We start from the raw sequence: 21,477 nt of genomic DNA, 5'->3' as shown, positions 1-21,477 counted from the left end.
TGAACTGATAAAAGTAGCCACACTTTTAGCATTGCTGGGGAGGACTGTGACAAAGTCTATATCACTCTAAATCTAACAGATGAGCAAAGAAAAAAGACGACAGATTTTGAAAGCCTTGAACGCACATTTGAACTCCAAGTAAATGTTACATATGAATGTTATGTATTCAACACTAGAGTTCAGAGTGAAAACATGGCCATTGAACATATAGGCAGTAATGCAGCTTGCAGAATCATGTGAATTCGGACAGCTAAAAGATGATCTGGTTAGAGATAGAATAATCTTTGGCGTGAGAGAAAGTCTACTGAAAACTGAGAAACTGATCCTAAAGAAAGCAATAGATGTGTGTCAAAATGCAGAAGTTGTGAAACTAGAGCATATGAATGGCAGAGCAGACCAGGAGATACATTATGCTGAGAGACAGTCAAAGCGAAAGAGTGGAGCAATAGCAGACAAAGGGCAGGATGAAAATACTGCAGAGGACAGCATGCACATGGAAAGAAGGATTATCCAGTGTGTGGAAACCAGTGTCTTAACTGCAAGAAGCCAAATAATTTCACACACAAGTGTTTGGCTAGAAAGAAGCAAAACAAGCCTCTACAGATGGCTACTGGAGAGATATCAGCAGATGAGTCTAATGAAGCACTATAAACCATACAGCAGGTTGGTTCAGTCAAGTCTATTGATGATCAATGGCTTATGACTGTTACACTCCCTCTGCGGTCATCATCATTTCAGGTGAACAAGAAATGCAAGACACTGGTGCGTCATGCAACATAATGACTTTTACAGATGTGTGTGAAGTGGCTCAACATGGCAATCCAAAAATGAAGCCTCCAACAGTAAAATTGAGGCAATATGATGACATGATCCTCATACCAAGAGGACAAATTAGTCTGAGAGCCCAAAGCAATGGCAATGAGGAAGATCTGGAGTTCCAGGTCATAGATGGGATGCAACGGTTGCTGGTCTCAGCTAAAGCAAGTCTAAAGCTTGGACTGAAAAACCTAAACATGCCAACAGAGAAAGGGAATTAAAAGATTCTGGCCCTGGAGAGGGTCCAGAGGAGGTTCACGGGAACGATCCCAGGAATGAAAGGCTTAACATATGTGGAACGTTTGAGGACTCTGAGTCTATACTCGATGGAGTTTAGAAGGATGAGGGGGGATCTGATTGAAACTTACAGAACATTGAAAGGCCTGGATAGAGTGGATGTGGGGAAGATGTTTCCAGTAGTAGGAGAGGCTAGGACCTGAGGGCACAGCCTCAGAGTAAAGGGAAGACCTTTTAGAACAGAGATGAGGAGAAACTTCTTTAGCCAGAGAGTGGTGAATCTATGGAATTCATTGCCGCAGAAGGCTGTGGAGGCCAGGTCATTGAATGTATTTAAGACTGAGATAGATAGGTTCTTGATTGGTAAGGGGATCAAAGGTTACGGGGAGAATGAGGTTGAGAAACTTATCAGCCATGATTGAATGGCGGAGCAGACTTGATGGGCCGAATGGCCTAATTTCTGCTCCTATGTCTTATGGTCTTATTCCAGAGCGAGGGAGACAATATGTAAGTAAACCACAAGATGGTTGCCGACCAGTCAGTGCAAGGAAATGCATGAGCCAAAGGTAAATGAAGCAGTTTGATAGGAAAATGTACACATTAGAACTGAACTGGAAGATTCAAAGGGCAAGATTCCAGCTGAGCGTATACTGTTGAAAACATATGATAAAGTGAAGTCTTCAATGAACCAAGCTGTGCAAGATCAGAATGAACAAATTTTCAGAGACAACACTAAGCTACCAGGAGGAAAGAATGACCCACAATTCCACAGTTGACAATTCAAAGCAGGAATTTTAAAAACTCAACCAGATAAACAGCCAGACAAAACAGGAGGCAGCAAAGGCACGCAAAGATGTAGTGACCTCCAAAAGACTCCTTGAAGAATCAATATGTAGCCACTGAAAAACACGAGGAGCCAGTCAGGGTACAAACCTTCAATGCTCTCAACAGGAGTCAGCCCACATGTAAACTTAGGAGTGAAGCTGTTCCTTCACTGCAATCAGCTGGTCAGGGAGCAGGGATCTCACCAGCTGTACTGAGTATAGAACTACCATCAATACCAGTGATCCACATGTCCCCAACAACCCCGAAGGAGTAACAACAGTCACCAAGGCAACACGGGTCATGGAAACGACACACTCTCTGGATAAAGAAAATCAACCTGATAAACAGCTAATTTCAGCACGCACGTACACCATTACAGACCTGCATGATTTAAAGATTATGGGCAGGTTTTTTCTGGTCAGCAAATGGGGGTGGGGCCTGCTTGCCAACACGTAAAATGACGCAGGGATATGTCGGGCATGATCCCCGATGTCACTCCGTGTCATTTAGCCGAACTGTCAGCAGCCTATTAAGGCCATTAAAAAAACTAATGAACATGATTGATGGACCTGCCAGGCAGGCCAGGAGCCCTGGTGGGCTTTGGAAAAATCATGAAACCTCATCCACAGGCGGGATGAGGTTTCATGAGGGTTTTAAAATTTTTATTAAATATTTAAATAAAAGTTATGGACACGTCCCAACTCAGGTGACAGTGTCATATTAGGGGACATGGCAGGGAAATTTTTTAATCACCTTTATTGACAGTTTTAATTCTGAGCCGATCTCCCTGGGGCAGCACTTAGCCTCAGGGAGATCTGTGCATTCTCTCGCACACATGCGTGATAGAGCGCACTCCTGGCAGAAGGAATCCCCCCTCCCTCCCGCCCGCACAGGGAGTGCATAGAGCTTCCTGGCAGACGCCACGCTGGGCAGGTCTTAACTCGTCCGCCCACATAAAATGGCAGCCCATCCCCAACTAAGGGCGATGATCGGAAGCCCGCCATCCACGCCTACTTCTGCACTTCCTCCACCGATGGGGGTAAAATGTTGCCCTATGTGTGCAATGCATGTGCAGTGACTGACTAATAGAACAAACAGTGGTTAATGCATGAGGTCAGAGGGTGTATAGTGAATAACTTAGGTAACTCAGTCACACAGGATCATGCGTGCAAAGGTGTCTTTTCTTCATTAGGAAAAGGGGAGTGTTGTACCTTTTGTTCAATATGAAAAGGGGGATCTCCTCCTCAGAGGTTTAGTGCTGCCAGAGTGCATCAGAGCACTTCTCCGTCACCTCTGACCAGGGCCTGGGAGAGGGGGCTGCAGATGTTGCCAAACACCAGGGCCCATGGGCCAGGGGGCCCTGGGCTCAGTGTTTTAAATGGAGTTCTTGTCCTCCGCACTGAGCAGCCGAAGCTTCGGACATGACAGGCTACCTTAGAAAACGTCAAAAGGTCTGATTTTTTTTTTTTTGAAGTCCATCTGTCAGGTCAATTTTATTCGTTGCTGCAACGTATGGCATTTCTCCTGTCTCAGGAGTTATATCCTTCCAGGTAACTGTATGTGGTTTGGTAATGCAATAAATAAAGTGCCATTTCAAAGCTTGGGAATCAGAAATGGGTCTCGAGCTGCCAGATCCTACCAATTCATTTTACCTACAAAGGATAGGTAATTTAAAATGAGGGGGCACAAAAGCTAATTCATTTTGGGAGAGTGCACTTTTGATTCTGAAGTTACTGAGAAATGATCAGAGACCTTTCAAATACTCAGAATGCCTGAAGTTTGCAACCAATCATAGTAATGTGGGAAAGCCATACCATTAACAATCTGAAGATGACAGCTCTAAGTTCTCCATCAGTGAGGACCTGATTACTCATTAAGGACTTGATGATTGTTTTTAACTAATTCACGGGATGTGAGCTTCGCTGGCTGGGCTAGCATTTATTGCCCATCCCTAGTTGCCCTTGAAGGTGTTGGTGAGCTGCCTTCTTGAACCACTGCAGTTCATGTGGTGTAGGTACACCCACAGTGCTGTTAGGAAGGGAGTTCCAGGATTTTGACCCAGCGACAGTGAAGGAACGGTGATATATTTCCAAGTCAGGATGGTGAGTGACTTGGAGGGGAAATTCCAGCTGGTGGTGTTCCAATCTATCTGCTGCCCTTGTCCTTCTACATGGTAGTGGTTGTGGGCTTGGAAGGTGTTGTTGAAGGAGCCTTGGTGAATTCCTGCAGTGCACCTTGTAGATTGTACATGCTGCTGCCACTGCGTTGGTGGTGGAGGGAGTGAATGTATATGGATGTGGTACCAATCAAGTGGGCTGCTTTGTACTGGATGGTGTTAAGCTTTTTGAGTGTTGTGGGAGCTGCACTCATCCAGGCAAGGTGGGGAGTATTTCATCACACTCCTGACCTGTGCCTTGTAGATGGTAGACAGACTTTGGGGAGACAGGAGGTGAGTTACTCGCTGCAGGATTCTTAGCCTCTGACCTGCTCTTGGAGCCACAGTATTTATATGGCTAGTCCAGTTCAGTTTCTGGTCAATGGTAACCCCCAGTATGTTGATAGTGGGGGATTCAGTGATGGTAATGCCATTGAACATCAAGGGACGATGGTTAGATTCTGTCTTGGAGATGGTCACTGCCTGGCACTTGTGTGGTGTGAAGGTTATTTGCCACTTGTCAGCCCAAGCCTGGGTATTGTCCAGGTCTTGCTTGTAGGGTACACTTAGTTAAGAATGGGGAACACACAGCATAATGAGGGAAAATCATGCTACTAATCCCCTTACCCTTGTCCCACCCCTAAAACCTAACTAAGTTGAACTAGGAGAGGCCAAGGATCATGCTCATCAAACTTGACAGTTCGAAACCCAGCCAGGTAAGCCGGTTGCAGTTTTGGGATACGCTCTGTCCTCTGGGGCCTGCCATCCCCACGTGTTCCAGGTCTGTGGAATCTGTGAAGATTCTTCAGTTGGGTGGAGAGCGCGGTTGTGGGTGGTCGATCTTCGTGGAGGGCTGCGGTTGCGGCCTTGTTGTCTTCGGTTGAGCCTGCCACCCCGTGCCATTCGCCGTAATGTTGCCTGCAAACCTCCAGATCTCCTTCCTCCGCTTGGCTCAGCTCCCTGTTTAAACTCTGCAAAATCGCTCCCAACTGCTCACTGCCCCAAAACTGCTCACTTCAGATCTCCTGGCCCAGTTATACTGTTTTTTTTTTTTCCGAATTTCTTATCTCAATCCAAATCAGGGTTAGTTCTTTGTTTGATTTTGGTGGGCTTCCCCAGGTGATTGTTGTCTCATTTTTAATGGGCTCACATAATGTTTATCATTGTCTTCCTGCCCCCGTAGCTAGTCTTGAACTGAAAGCCATTGTATGTGTCGAGTATTGATGGGTTCGCATAATTGCATTGATTGTGGTCTTCCTGCCGCCGTAGTTAGTAGTGATTATTTATGCAAGATTTTGAGGGGCTTTAGTTTCGTATTGATTGTTTTAAAGGGAAGAATGCGTATTCTGTCTCCTCTCGTTGTCTGGTTTCAGGTAAGAGTCCAAAAGTCATATCCTTGTTGATGATATGAAAAATGTGGGAATTTTGAGAACCCTTCATGCTGTGTTTGGACATGGGCTGCTTCCTCCCTTCCTCCAAGCATTATAGGTTAGATGTAGAAAGGATGGGGTTTCCTTCAAATTTGAAAGTCACCAACTTGTCTCTAGGCATTTCATTGTGATCATGCTTCTGGAGCAGGCAATGCAGCAATCCCTTTACCTTTCACTCGAGCACTACTGGTTTTGATTTCAGAAAGTGGGATAAGATACTTGAATGGCTGGAAAGGGGTGTATAGCTGTGGAATGGATGAAGGGAAGGAGCTGGTATCTTAACTGTCTCGATCATTTCTCCATTTATGCCATGTGGACATGGTTATATGAAGGTGAGTCATGCTTCCAACATTTTTGCAGGGTGTGCGTGTATACTTGTGCCTTATGATTGTTAAAATGTAACCAGCACTGTATTGCTAACAGCTTTGATTGTCAGAGCCGCATTGTCCAAACTGGCTGCACCACTCTTTTCTCGGTCTTGCTGTCTTCGGTTTCATGGATAAGAAATTGCCTTGTGTAGTGCAGCTTGCAGCCTCCTGGGCAACCTACGCCACACTTTATTAGCACAATGGTTCATGTGGGATAGTCCCAGTAGCCTGTAAAAGAACACTATTCTGCCATCACACAGTCCAATCGGCTGGTGTTCCTAATTTGGAGAACATATGTGCAGGCAACCCAATACTACATCACTTTGCAAACAACAGGCGCAGAGATGCAAAATGGGTTCTGCATTTAGTTAAAGGGTCATCCACTAAAATTACAGATAAATTAATTTTTTGTGGAACTTTATCCATTGCAAAGCTTCTGGAAAAAAGTCTGGAGTGTATTTGGTGAGTTTCTGGATTTGCCAAAGAGCATTGCCACAAGCTAACAGGGGTAGGGGAAAGAGTAGGTGACCTATGCACACAAAGACTGCAGTAGGTATGGGAGTAGCAGTGGCTGTGCCTCTGGATCCACAGCATGACAGGCTGATGGTGGTTGAGCTGCTGAGCGGCGGGGAGCCACCATCGGTCGCCTGGAGCCACAGCTCGGCCTCCCGCAGCGACTTGCGGTCGAAGGAGCGGAGGACGTAGATGGCTCCAGTGGCCGGGTCGACGGTGGCCAGGCAGGCGGAGGCCGGCTCCAGCAGGCGAGACAAAACATCAGTAGGCGGTTCAGATTGTTCAACCCGAGGGAATGAAACCATCTGCCACAAGAGCTAAAGAATCAGGAAACGGGTCGCGTGATAGTATTTGTGTTGCACTGTATACTGAGCTCAATTTAGCGGCACAAAATGCTTGAAGCTGAGGCATCTCGGAAGCTTTGGTTGTGCCTTTCCATAACTCAAGTCTCTTATCCTTGGAAACATTCTCATGACTCTTTTCTGTACCCTTTCTAAAACCTTCACATCCTTCCCATTGAGGCTGAACCAGTGGTTTCTGTAGGCTCATAACTAACTTGTTTTTATACTCCGCCCCTATTTTTAAAATCCAGGATTCCATATAATTTAATAACTGCTTTCTCAACCTGCTCTGCCACCTTCAATGATTTATACACATATACACCCAGATCCCTCTGATCCTGCATTTCCTTTAGAATTGTACCCTTTATTTTATGTCACCTCTCCTCATCCTTCTGACCAAAATGTATCACTTCACACTACTCGACATTAAATTTCATCTGCCACCTGTCTGCACATTCTATCGCTATCCTCCTCACAGTTCACAATACTTCCAAGTCTTGCATTGTCTTCAAATTTTGAAATTGTGCCCTGTACACCAAGGTCTAGGTTATAAATCAAGAAAATAAGTTTTCCCTCTATATACCATCCCTCAGTCAGAAGGAAGTAAAGTTTTCTTTAACTCAAACCTATTAAAAACATGAATTAAATAATAAAACTGTTGCATAATGAAATTCTAGCTATGCTAAAGACTAATGATCCAAAATACCATATAGTTCAAAATAAAATGCCTACCGGTGCTAGTATTTTTCACTTAAAAAGCATAGTTTTATTGACGTTTGGGGACCCAAATGATTAATACATAGGAAAACAACATCATAGTAGATTTAGAAATTATATGGCAACACATTTTCTTGGAGCTATTGCACCTCAATTGCCCGCGATCGGCTGCGCACCACCATTTTATGTAGGTGGGCCAATTAAGGCCCACCCAGCATGATGCGCACCCAGTAGTGCTCAGTGCTACCTGTGCGGGCAGGGGTGGGGGGGGGAGGGAGAGTTAGGGCCTGCATTTTTTCGTTCTTGCGCGCAAAGAGCGCAGAAATCTCCCTGAGGCACGGAGCTGCATCAGGGAGATTAGTTCAAATGAAAGTTTCAAATAAAGAATAAAATTACTTAGACATGTCCCCTCAATGTGTCAGTGTCACATGAGCTAGGACATGTTTATGAATTGTGTGAAAAATGTTTATTAATTTAATAAAACCTTCATAAAACCTCATCCTGCCCGTGGATGAGGTTTCATGCAAAACACAAAGGCTGCTTGGACTCTTTGCCTGTCCACCAACCTAAAGATTGGACAGGCAGCCCTGTCAATTTTTTTAATTGGTTCATTAATAGCCTTAATAGGCCTTTGACTGTTTGGCAGGCACACAGACACCTCCAGCACACGCCCGCCGAACAAAAGATCGGAATGATGCACGGTGACGTCAGGATGCACGCCTGATGTCACCACGCATCATTTTATGCATCGGCGTGTGGGGCCCACCCCCGCACCCCGACGTGAAAATTCTCCCCAAAGAGTCGAAAACAAGTCCAAGGCTGCGTTGACAGAACAACCAAAACAATTTGTTCCAAGAAATACTCCTAGTTGTAGTAATCAATATTCCAACTCTCCTCACTCACCAGGTTCCTCATTCCCACTGTCTCAGTTGACACTGTCAACAGGTGCCCTTCATAATCCTGAGTATAGATTACCTTTGGTGCCCTGCAGACATAACCACAGGAAGTTTTATTAGCTAGCTGGCAATGATTGAGAGGGCAGTGGGAAGGACCAAATTGCATTTGGAAATTCAGTGGAACTGTTTTGTGGTGGAAAACTGACTGAACCTGTCTTTCGCTAGAGCAGAGATGGTTAAGGGGAGATTTAATAGATTTGCAAAATTACAAAGGGCTTTGGTAGAATAACTAAGGAGTAACATTCAAAAGCGAGTTGCATGAATGCTTGAAAAGGAAAACATTTTCAGCACCGTGGGAAAAGCGCAGGCGAGTGGCACTAATTGGGTAGCTCTTTCAAAGAGGTAGGATCGGCTGAATGGCTTTTTGCCTCTGCTTTATCATTCTATGGGTAAATCATCCCAGATTTGTACAAAGTGTGGTAGCAGACAAGAAAAAAAGTTGTTTTACCCACCGGCCGCTTTTCACGTTGTATCATCCCATTCCTGCCTCATTAATTATGCAGACACAGGAAACACGCTGTCTCACTGGCAGGCAGCCCCTGACTTGCCCACCACACTGTTACCTTACCACTTCCTCACACAGGGCGCCATATTTAAACTGCAGCCGCGCTCACCCTTATCAATGTTGCAGCCCAGGAGGGCACCGGTGAAGACATGGCCCCAAAAGCCAAGAAGAGTGCAACCCTCTGATTCAGTGGCGAATCCCTGGGATGCCTTCTGGACACCATGGAGGACCACCACAATGTCCTCTACCCCCTCTCTGGCCACAGGAAGCACATCAGTCTCACCACTCTGGTTTTGGAGGCGGTGGTAGTGGTGGTCAGTGCCAAAGCTGCACACAAGAGGTTGGCCATCCAGTGCAGAAAATGGATGAATGATCTCATCTGTGCCACCAGGGTAAGGCAACCATCTCATCACTGTAAACTCACTCACACACAAGCCCATCACACATTTACTGGCATCTCACTCACTGCCAGCTCAAGGGACATCACCACTCACTCTCTCACATACACCCTCACATCTCTAACTGGGCTCATCTCCTCTGGAGACTGCCTCCTCAGCCCTCGCCATCTTGAGGCCACTTGCACAGATCACCATGTGCCTTCACACGCATCCTGGGATACCCCCCTTCCCGAGTACAGCCCTCGCCCTTCAGCCTCTCCCCTTGCCTGAGGCCACTTCTCCCCCTTCCCCAAGCAAGCCCTAGCCCTGCAGCTGTTGAAAAGCCACCTTCACCTTACAGCTGGTCTGATAATTAGAGACCTGCCCATGAGCCCCACTAAAAGTGATGTGGTGCTGTTTGAGAAGCCCTGCGCTGTTGACTGAGTGCTGCCTGAAACAAGGTAGGCAAATAAACCTTGAAGTCCCGAGTGAAGTGCAGCTCGCCAGGTGAACATCGTTTATGTTCAGTTGTGAAACACGTCGGTGTACAATCACGCCAATGTGCCAGAATGATTCTGGCGAGAAAGGCTTATAATGAGATGCAGAAGTATTAAAATGATGTTCCCACTGGCCTTCCCACCACATTGTAGGGAGGCAGATGTCTTGTTCTCCTGTTGACCCTGTAGAATGGCTCTGGAGGTCCATCAATAAACATAGAAACAGTAAATGCATGCCTCTAAACCAGCAGCTGGGTATTCCACCAGGATTGTACTCAACTCCAATGTAATGTAACTTTAGCAGGTAATCATCGAATATACCTTATTAGAACTTAAAATGGTCATTTACACCATTTGTCTAGAGGTCCAAGCGATCAGCCATCATGGTTACCTTGGAGTAATGGCAGAAACCTGCACAGGGCTTTAGGGCTCAGACGTGTGCATTCAGTATAATGAATGTACATTCTGAAACCAATTTGCTCCATGGTATTGTTTGTATCTATGTTTAGATAGTGATCAGGAATATACAGCCAGAATCTATAGTGAACGTTTACTAAAGTCCATTCGCAATAACCTGTTATCTATCCTAAACAATCAAATGATGAATGACTGAGTTACTATTGGACCCTAGTAATGCCAAGCACATATACAACTATATTTCTGACAATAAACAGAGTTAATATTTCAGGTCAATGACACAAGGTACAATGTTACAACAGGAAAGTGTCTAATGGATCAAAAAGGCTAAACTTTGCCCTGACTGCAATAAAAGTTGGAGAGAGATAATGGTGGTGGCTGCATTCTCTCTCCTTCCAATTCCCCTCCTTCAAATCTTATTGGGAGAAAGGTCCCAAAGACCCCATCAAGTTGATTGGTTGGCAATGTGGTTGGTTACCATCCCTGCCTCCGAGAGATGCCTGCCAATCAGAGGCTGGCAGCACTCCAGTATTGGCAGTGCCACCAGGAGTGCCCACTGCCGACATTGCAGTGGGCTCCAGGAGCAGGATCATCGCTGGAGCCCTGGAGGAAAGGTAGGTGAGGCAGGATTGCTTGGGCCTGTCAGTTTTAAGGGCAGGCGGGGGCCTTCCTGCACAGGCGGTCCTTACCCCGACAGATCTCTCCATTGGGCCCAAGTAGGAGGAAATCCCCCGAACCAGGTTGCAGGCATAGCCGCCAGGGTTTACCTGGTGGGTATGCCCAGATGGTGTGGCCCCTGACGCCAGGTAGAATACCAGTGACAGCAGGATGAGGCCTTAAGAGGGCTTTAAGATGCCAATTAAAAGTTTTAATTGGCCCCTTGGAGGCAAGGCCGTCACCAACCCTCCTTGCCCCAGACTTAATTGAGTTGGAGTCAGGAAGGCTTGGAGTGGAGACACATAGACAATTTCCCCATCCCAGTAATCAGTATAGTGAACCTTGAACTTCCTCCAAGGTTGTTGTTCCCTACATGGGGTAAGGAGACCAGAACTGTACACTGTACTCCAGATATAGGCTCACCAAGGCCCTATACAATTGCACTGTGACTTCTTTATTCTTATACTCCAATCCCTTTGTAATAAAGTCTTCCTTTCTAATTAACTGCTTTACCTGCAATGTGATTCATGTGATTCTGTGACTCATGCATAAGGGCACCCTAGTTCCTTCTGAATATCAACATTTCTCAATTCTCTCACCATTTGAAAATATTCTGATTTTCAATTTTTCTACAAAAATGGATAACTTCACTTAATTACATTATATTCCATCTGCCATGTACAGGGTCACTCACTCAACCTGTCTATATCCCTCTGCAGTCTCTTTGATATCTACACACAAACAACAACAACTTGTATTTATATCAGCAACATACTGCAGATGCTGGGAATCAAAAACAAAAACACAAAATGCTGGATAAACTCAGCAGGTCTAGCAGCATCTGTGGAGAGAGAAACAGTTAACTTTTCAAGTCCGTATGGTCATGTGTATTTATATCACACCTTTAACATAACAAAATGCCCCAAGATATTTCACAGGAGCGTTAACAAACAAAATTTGACATGGAACCACACAAGGAGATATTAGGGCAGGTGGCCAAAATCTTGGTCAAAGGAGGCAGCTTTAAGAAGTATCTCAAAGGAGAAAAGAGTAGAGGCACAGAGAGGTTTAGGGGGATCATTCCAGAGTTCAGGGCACAGCTGCCAACGGTGGAATGTTGCACAAGGCTGTGAACTTGATGTGTTGGGCTTGATGAGGTTTTTGGGACCTTTCTCCCAATAAGATTTGAAGGAAGGGAATTGGAAGGAGAGAGAATAAAACTACCACCATCATTATCTCCATTCAGTTTATGCTGCAGTCAGGGCAAACTTTAGCCTTTGCGATTCCTGTTGTAACTTAATCTGTAACTCCTGTATCATTGACCTGAAATGTTAACTCTGTTTAGTGTCAAAATTATAGTTATATATGTGCTTAGCATTACTCAGGATCCAATTACTACTCAGTTGGTTGTTTAGGATAGATAACAGGTTAATGTGAATGGACTTGAGTGAACTTTCATTGCAGATTCTGGCTGTTCCTGATCACTATCTAAATATAGATATAAAAACATTAATTGAGCAATTTGGTACTTCCAATTCCTTATGGCCCTCTCTTTTATAATACATCATATCCCCAGAATTAAAGTTTATCTCTGACAGTCTTTTATGATGCCTTAGAACCTTGATGAAAGCCCTTCTACCTTTTAAAGCATTCAAATGTCCAGAAAGAATAGAACAAATAATTGTCCCCTCTAGGGCAGGGGCCAATCCTCCAGCACAGATGGGGGGTATCCCATGGGCTAATTGATGGGGATTAAACCCTCCAACCACCTGAAGTGAATTCTTTACATGAACTACCCATTCCAGTGCAGTTAACTTGCAGATTGGTTAATGCAGCATTTCATCAATCGTCATGTGATTCCTTTCAGAGTCCATTTGCTGAAGGGACTTTCAGGTGCAGTATTCATAACCAAAGTTTCCATGTTTTCACACATTTCTGAACTCACCCTTAGCAAATTCCCTTCCATTATCAGTCAGAAACTTAATTGGTGGCCCGAGTCCGGTCTCAATGTGTTTCTCCATGACTTTACCTACAGCCACTCATTTTTGCCTTGCCACCTAATACTGTAGATAGACTAAGGGTGGAATTTTCTGTGCCCATTGGCGTTGGGCATCATTGCAGGCATGAGTGGACAATAAGGCAGGAAGGCCAAAATCGGGTTCACACCATCGTGAAACAAGTTTGCAAGCATCCACTTTGCCCGTCAATAGCGGGCCACGTTTCCCACTGCCGCACATCGGGGACTTCATTTTAATACATCTGCATATCATTATAAGCCCTGCTGACTGGATTCAGCCCCCAACGCTGGGTCATCCAGTCACATCGGCACAATTACGCACTGACGTGTTTCACAACAGCATTAATAAGGCGGGTACCTGACGAACTGAACTTTGAGGGGGACTCGGAGGTGAGTGCACAGTAACATTGCGCGGCACTCGAGAGGATCGTCTGTTGGACTTCAAAGTTGAGGCGCCGTGCGTTCAGACGAGGGCACAGGCAGGTTGTGTTTTCCCAGCTGATTGACTGTGGTGCCGGGGCAAGGGCAACACGGCGGTTGGAGTGAGTTGGGATGGGGCATGGGTTTCACTGTGGTTCAGGTGAGTTGGAGGGGGCAAGGGCTGCCCTGCGGTTGATGGTAGTGCACAAGCGCGTGTGGGGTCAGGTGGAGTGAAGCAGCCACGCATCAGGGAAACCTTGTATAAAGTAACCATTCCTCTGTAGCTGAAACAGTTCAGATGCAGCCACATTGATATGGTTGGAGTTGGGTCTCTAGCTTATCTGTCCACTCAAGCAATGCAGAGGCTTGAAAGCACCACCAAGCGCTCCAGAGCTTTTCATCCCTCGGGCAGACTGCAAACTAATGAGCGTTTCAGTGGACTGCAGAACAGTTGGACGACTGGGCACATTATACAATCTCCTCTCTAAAGTTGGCCATGGTGCAGTTACTGGTGGAGGCGCTCACAGCTCCTTGCAATGTCATCATCCCGGTTTAGACCAGTCTCCCCCATGGTTCAAGCTAACAGTGCAGCCTTGCAGTGCGGGTTAGGAGAATGCTGTGCCTGAGCTGAGAGCACAGCATGCAGTCCAATGGGCAAAGCTGCTGCCAATCGGTGGAATGGGGTGGAGGAGGGTGGGGTTTCAGGCAGCCATGCAGCCCACTAAACTCTGGCCATCCAAGTGGTGGCCAGCACCCTCCGGGGTGCATTAAAGGGCCTTCAGACTTAACCAAGGGAGGTTCTTAGTACACCCATGCTAACCCACACGTCTCTCCCTTTCATCCTGCAGTAAGAGCACATAAGGATCATGGAGTCTGGTGAACTAACTGTATGACTCATGGCCTACAAACAGTGGAGATGAAGTAGAAGAGAGCGATGGAGGCTCCTGGCTGCACAGAGGGAGGGGCAGCACCCTCAGGAAGAGAGGGTGGCTAGGGCTTCCGTGCACGCTGCTAAAGAGCCACAGAGAACTGTTGTTGGTCGGTGCCCAGCTAGACCAGGGTCTCTAGATGGTGCTTGTTATTCCTGCAGATGACCAAGAACCAATGTTGCTGAAGACTGCACATTTCTAGGGAACTGGTCGCTCACATCTGCCAGCTACTGCAGGATTTGGCACCATGGGGACATGGAGGGCATCCACTGTCAGTGGCCATGAAAGTGACAGTGGTGCTCAATTTCTATGCCAGTGGCTCCTTTCAGGGCTCCACAGGTGACCTCTGTGGAATATCACAAACCTTCACCCACAAACACACCCATGAGGTCACAGATGCCATCTTCACGAGGGCACACAACTTTGTACATTTCGCCCAGGATCAGGACAGCCAGGATGCAAGAGCGCTGGGATTTACCCAGATCCCAAATTTCTCACAGGTGCAGGGTGCCATTGACTGCACTCATGTGGTGCTCAGATCTCCGTGGCAACAAGTGGTCAACCATGTCAACCACAAGGGCTTCCATTTGCTGAATGTGCAGCTGGTCTTCAACCACCACAAACACATCCTGCAGGTCTCTGCGTGATTCCCAGGGAGTGTCCATGGCTCCTACATTCTCAGTAGGTCTCAGATCCCTGACATCTTCCAAGGTGAGCAGAAGCTGCAGGGTTGGCTCCTCGGGGACAAAGGCTATCCACAGAGGCCGTGGCTGATGACATCCGTGCGACGGCCTCAGACTGCAGCAGAGCAAAGGTATAACGAGGCTGATGCTGTAACTTGCACCTTGGTGGATTAAAGCATTGGGATGCTGAAAATGAGGTTCCAGTGCCTGGACTGGTCTGGTAGATGAGGCCATCGCACTCACCAAATGAGGCAGGTGCGCTCGGGAGGCCCTCATAGCTGCTAGATTTGTGGAGGATGATGGTGGCATGCAGTGAAGAGGCATATAGATCCTCACATTGCATCTGTGAACGTTTGACTCTGTCTGGCTGATGGCAGTGCTCATAGCCTCTGTGATAAGGAGAATGGAGATGCAGTGGATGCCCATAGTCCCTACATTCCAGGAGGATGATAACAACATGTAGTGCGAATACTCCATAGATCCTCACAAAGCTTATGTGAATTAAAACAAAAAATACTGGAAAAACTCGGCAAGTCCGACAGCATCTGTGGAGAGAGAAACAGTTAACATTTTGAGTCTGAATGACACTTCTCCAGAGCTAGAGAGAAGTAGAAATGTGATGAAATTTATACTGTTTAAGGGGGTGGAGTAGGTGGAGCTAGATAGAAGGTCAGCGATAGGTGGGAGAAAGGAGAGATTGACAAAGATGTCCTGGACAAAAGGACAAAGAGCTGTTAATGCTGGTGGTAAGGGCTAAAGGAGGTGCTGAGAGTGGAATAAAGGTAAGAAAGCAGAATGTGTTAATAGCAGAACAAGGGTAAGCACTCTGTGAAAGAACAACATAGAACACGTAACAGATGGTCCTTTAGGGGGAGGGTGCAGTGGTTGGGGAAAAAGGATGGAAAAGGGGATAAATAAAGGGATAAATAAATGAATAAAAATAAAAATAAGTAAATACAAAATAAATTTTAAAAAGGAATTAAAAAAGATGGAGGAGAGAGTTCATGGTCTGAAGCTGTTGAACTCAATGTTAAGTCCAGAAGGCTGTAAAGTGCCTAATCGGAAGATGAGCTGCTGTTCCTCCAGTTTGCTTTTAGCTTATGTGATGTTTGACTCCTGTCTGGCTGATGGCAGCTCACTCGCCCTCTGTGAACAAAGTCATATCGTGGAGATTCAGTGGGGAAACCTCAACTTCTCCTGATCCTATGGCATCCTTCATGAGCTGAACCCTTCAGGACCACACTGTCACTGGATACAGATGCTGGATGAGATGGGAAGCCAGTCAAACCTCAAAGGTGCTGAGAGCGCGCAGAGAGAATTATGGAACTCTGTGCCGCCAGTTCAGGACATTCTGGCAGCAATGATAATCCCCATCTAGGCACAGGCATGACTGATGTGACCAGTGACAGCGAAGGTGCACCATCAGTGTGCTGGGAAGGTTGCACAAAGCACAGGAAAGAGGCCCTGGGCTAAGAAACCTGCCTTTGTCTCATATAGGAACCAAGGTTTCACAACTGAGTGACACGAACACTGCTCATCTGAACAAGGGGCCATAGGCAGGGAGATATTCTTTGGAGTTTATTAACAAAGTGAACATTATGTACAAGTGATTAACACCCGTGCCCAGGCTGTGCAACTACATCATCTTAACTTCCCTAACCCTGCCGTTACATCTTGGTGCACCCCAAAATCCACAGAGGAGGTGGAGGCGGCCTGCTGACCGCTATGCCCTGCCTGTGATGACTTTGGAGGGCATTCTCTGGAGGGCCGAGACCTGGAGGGCCCTGGCCCACTTTTGGGGTCCTGCTGTGTGGCAGTGGCACTCTCCTCAGCCTGTGGAGCTGGGTTTTCTGAGGTCACAGGAAGAGGAAATTTGGATGGACCGGACACTCCCAGAGTCACTTGGAAGGATGGCCCCAGGGTGACCAGCTGCTGGTCCTCCTCCCTATGGGTGGCTGAGGGCCCCTGGCTGATTCCTTGAGGAAAAGGGGAAGCTGGAGTGAGATCGAGTTGCCCCGCACCCCTCGCGCGTTGACACTGTTGGAGGCCAAATTTGGCGTTCAACAATTTCAGACCGTAAACTCTGTTCCCTATTTTGTTCCCTTTTCTTTGCATATTTCAGGTTTTCTCTTACTTTTGCTCTCAAAGAGCAGCCTACCAGCTCTTGGCACGTTTTGTTTCCTGTATCTTTTCTTGCCCCATCAACATTCACTTTGGCCCCGGACCTTATCTGTCATTCAATCTCTCCTGTCTTCCACCCTATCACAGACCTTCCTTTTGTCTTTGTCCCACCCACCCCTTGCTCAAAACCTATTATATCTCTAACTTTCCCCAGTTCTGATGAAAGGTCATTAACCTGAAATGTTGGGCTGGATTTTCATCCTTGAGGTGGGTAGCGGGAGTTGGGAAAATTCCCAACTCAGCCTGCCCGTCTCAGCAGAAAGTAGACAGTGCCAGGCAAGACAGGAATTTCATTCCCGGGGGCAGATGCGGGCTGTAGCCAGGCTGACCGACCCAGGAAAATGTTCGGAGGCAGCCACACGGGCTGCCAGGAGTTGAGGCAGGCTATTTAAAGGCCCACCACGGTACTGTGAGATTTCACTGCAGTTATAATAAAAATGTAAGACCCTCTAGCCCTCACCCCTCACACCCTTTCATCCTCCCACACTCTCCATGCCCCAGCCATGCCACCCTATGACACCCTCACCCACCACCAATGGCTCTTCATGTCTACCATGCCAAGCTATGGTGCTTCTATGCCCATTCACCTACGATATGTTTTACCAGTACACTTAGAGCAAGAGGATAACTAAGGAAAGGGTAGGGCCTATCAGAGATGTACTTGGTAACTTGTGGGTTGGTGCAGATGTGGGCAGAGTTTTCAATGAGTACTTTGTCTCTGTCTTCACTAAGGAGAGAGATGATGCAGATATCCTAGTTAAAGAGGAGGAGCCTGAAATATTAGATACAATAAGCATAGTGAGATCGGATGTACTGGAGCGACCGACATCCTTGAAGGGCGGATAAGTCACCAGGGCCAGATGGATTGTATCCCAGGCTGTTGAAGGAAGCCAGGGAGGAAATAGTGGATGCTCTGAGAATCATTTTCCAATCCTCACTAGATACAGGCAATGTCCCAGAGGATTGGAGATCTCGAACATTGTACCATTATTTAAAAAGAGTGTGACGGATAGGCCAGAAAATTATAGTCTGACTTCGGTGGTGGGCAAATTTTTGGAAACAATTCTGAGGGCCAGGATAAACTGTCACTTAGAAAGGAACGGATTAATCAGGGATAGTCAGCATGGTTTTGTTAGGGGAAGATTGTGTCTTTCTAACTTAATGGAATTTTTTGAGGAAGTAACAAGGATGATTGAAGGGGGTAGTGCAGTGGATGTTGTTTACATGGATTTCAGTAAGGCATTTGACAAGGTTCCACATGGCAGACTGGCCACAAAAGTGAGATCCCACGGGATCAGGAGAAGGTGGCAAGTTGGATCCAAAATTGGCTCAGCGACAGGAAACAAAGGGTAATGGTTGATGGACATTTTTGCAAATGAAAAATGGTTTCTGGTGGTGTTCCACAGGGCTCAGTGTTGGGGCCCTTGCTGTTCGTTGTATATATTAATGACTTAAATGTGGGAGGTACGATTGGGAAATTTGCAGATAACACAAAAATGGGCAGTGTAGTTGATAGTGAAGAGGATAGCTGTCGACTCCAGAATTATATCAATGGTTTGATTGAGTGGGCAGAGAAGTGGCAAATGGAAATCAATCTGGAAAAATGTGGGGTAATGCATTTGGGGGAAAATGCAAAACAAGGGAATACTCAAATGGAAAGTTAATGAGAGGGGTTGAGACCTTGGAGCGCATGTTCACAGGCCCTTGGGGACAGGTGGACATGGTGGTCAAGAAAGCATATGAAATGCTTTCCTTTATTGGGTGATATATTGAATACAAAAGCAGGGATGTAATGATGGAACTGTATAAAACACTGATTAGGCCACAGCTGGAATTTTGTGTACGGTTCTGGTCACCACATTACAGGAAGGACATAACTGCTCTGGAGAGAGTGCAGAGGGGATTTATAAGAATGTTTCCAGGGCTTGAAAATTACAGCTATGAGGAGAGATTGGATAGGCTAGGATTGTTTTCCTTAGAACAAAAGAGGCTGGGGGGTGACCTAATTGAGGGACAAAATTCTGAGGAACCTAGATAGAGTAGACAGGAAAGAACAAAAACAAAAATACCTGGAAAAACTCAGCAGGTCTGACAGCATCTGCGGAGAGGGATACAGTTGATGTTTTGAGTCCGTATGACCCTTCATCAGAACTAAGACATATAGAAATGAGATGAAATATAAGCTGGTAGAGGGGGTGGGACAGGCAGAGCTGGATAGGGGGCCAGTGACAGGTGGAGGCCAAGAAGAGACTACCAAAGATGTCATAGACAAAAGGACAAAGGGGTGTTTATGGTGGTGATATTATCTAAAGGATGTGCTAATTGGGACATTAAGGGTAGCAAGCAGATCAAGCTAGTGGCAGAGGACCCTAGTGGGGTGGGGTGGGGGGAAGGGATCGAAATGGGCTAAAAGGTGGAGATGAAACAATAGATCGAAATAAATTTTAAAATAGGAGGGAAAAGAAAAATACATTTGTAAAAAAATTTTAAATTATTGGAAAAAGGGGGATCGGAAAGGGGGTGGGGATGGAGGAGAGAGTTCATGATCTGAAATTGTTGAACTCGATATTAAGACCGGAAGGCTGTAAAGTGCCTAGCGGAAGATGAGGTGCTGTTCCTCCAGTTTGCGTTGAGCTTCACTGAAACAATGCAGCAGGCCAAGGATGGACATGTGGGCAGGAGAGCAGGGTGGAGTGTTGAAATGGCAAGCGACAGGGAGGCCTGGGTCATGCTTGCGGACAGACCGAAGGTGTTCCAGAAAGACTTGTTTCCCCTAGCTGAGGGGTCAATTATCAGGGGGCATAGATTTAAGATGATTGATAGAAGGATTAGTGAGGACATGAAGAAAAACCTTTTCACCCAGAGGGTGGTGGGCATCTGGAATTCACTGCCTAGGTTGGTGGTTGAGGCTGAAATGCTCAACTCATTTAAAAGGTACCTGGATCTGCATCTGAAGTGCTGCAACCTGCAAGGCTATGGACCAGGGGCTGGAAAGTGAGATTAAAACAAGCAGCTAGTTTTGTTTTTGTCTTTTTGGCTAGTGCAGACATGATGGGCTGAATGGCCTCTTTCTGCACAGTAACTTTTCTATGGTCCTATGGTTCTATATGTTGTATAGAATCAGTGAACACTATAGTGGCAATAGGATGTGTAAAATAAACTTAAAAACAAACAGTAATTCATTGATAACTTTCCACTTTCTTAAGAAACACCCTCAGCCAAGAATGTATAATGAGGATTGGCTGAGAGCCCAGAAATCTATTAACCTGTTGAAACAGCTAAGCCCTAGGGAAAACATTGGTAGACAGCTCTTCTGTCAATTGCACAATGTTTATTTACACAAGATAAAGAGGATTCAAATGCTTGCAGTTTCTGCTATTGATACTTTAAAGTGTCTTGATGATTGAAACTTTTATTGACCTGTAGTAAAAAGGAGCTTTTTTTAAACTCCCTGTTAAAAAAGAAGGGCTCCCTGTGGGTGGGGAGCAGAAAGCCCTCCTGATCAAGCACACTCTGGCCATTAGATGGGCTCCCTGTGGCAATAGATGCCTCAATGGAAACATTCACCCATGCCCTCAGCAAACCTTCCACCCCTTGCTCAGACCTGCCTGATTGGCCCCAGCAAGTCCAACAAACTCCCACTCCAACTACCTGGCTGGGAGGCCAGTGTCCATTTTTGACAGTTACAGACCCTGCAGTGGTTACCGCTCCTGGTGGCACTGCTGAGATGTAAGAGCTGCCAGCAGTACAATTGGCTGTCAGCTCTTGGGCTGGGGATCCCGTCTTTCAAAGGGATGGGAGCCTCAATGCCAGGCAGTTATTTGCCTGAGTACCGAAAAATGTGGCCCGGGTTCCTCCAAATGGCCAAAGCGGGGTTTCTCCGCACTTTCTGACTGTGCATTGGGACATCCGCCAGCCCCTGGAAATCACCCTTCCACAGCCCCTGAATCATTGAATCACAGAATAATACAGCACAGAAGGAGGTCATTTGGCCCATCGATTCTGCACCAGCTCCTTGAAAAGGAATCCAAAGAGACCTACTCCTCTACTCTTTCCCTGTATCCCAGCAATTTTTTCTCCTTCAAGTAGTTATCCAATTTCCTTTTGAAAGCTGATACTGAATCTTTATCCACCACCCTATCAGGCAGTGCATTCCAAATCCTAGCTATTTGTTGCGTAAAAATGTTTTCCTCATGTTGCATCTATTTCTTCTGCCAATCGCCTTGACCTATGCCCTCTGGTTACCAACCCTTGAAGTTTTGTCCACACATTTTCACAACTATAATTTTTTTGCTGCAAGAGCATCAAAATAAAATATTCCTCACAATGTGAAGGTAATAATGCAGGACGAGACATAGTGAAACACAAAGGAAATAAGGACTAATAAATTCCACTGCCTGTTGCTCCACAAGAAGTTAAAGTCTGCCCCAGCCAAT

This window comes from Cetorhinus maximus, chromosome 12 (assembly GCF_964194155.1).
Source record: "Cetorhinus maximus chromosome 12, sCetMax3.hap1.1, whole genome shotgun sequence".
Classification (NCBI taxonomy): Eukaryota; Metazoa; Chordata; class Chondrichthyes; order Lamniformes; family Cetorhinidae; genus Cetorhinus; species Cetorhinus maximus.
The sequence above is the reverse complement of the archived record's forward strand: the minus strand, read 5'-3'. Positions refer to the sequence as shown.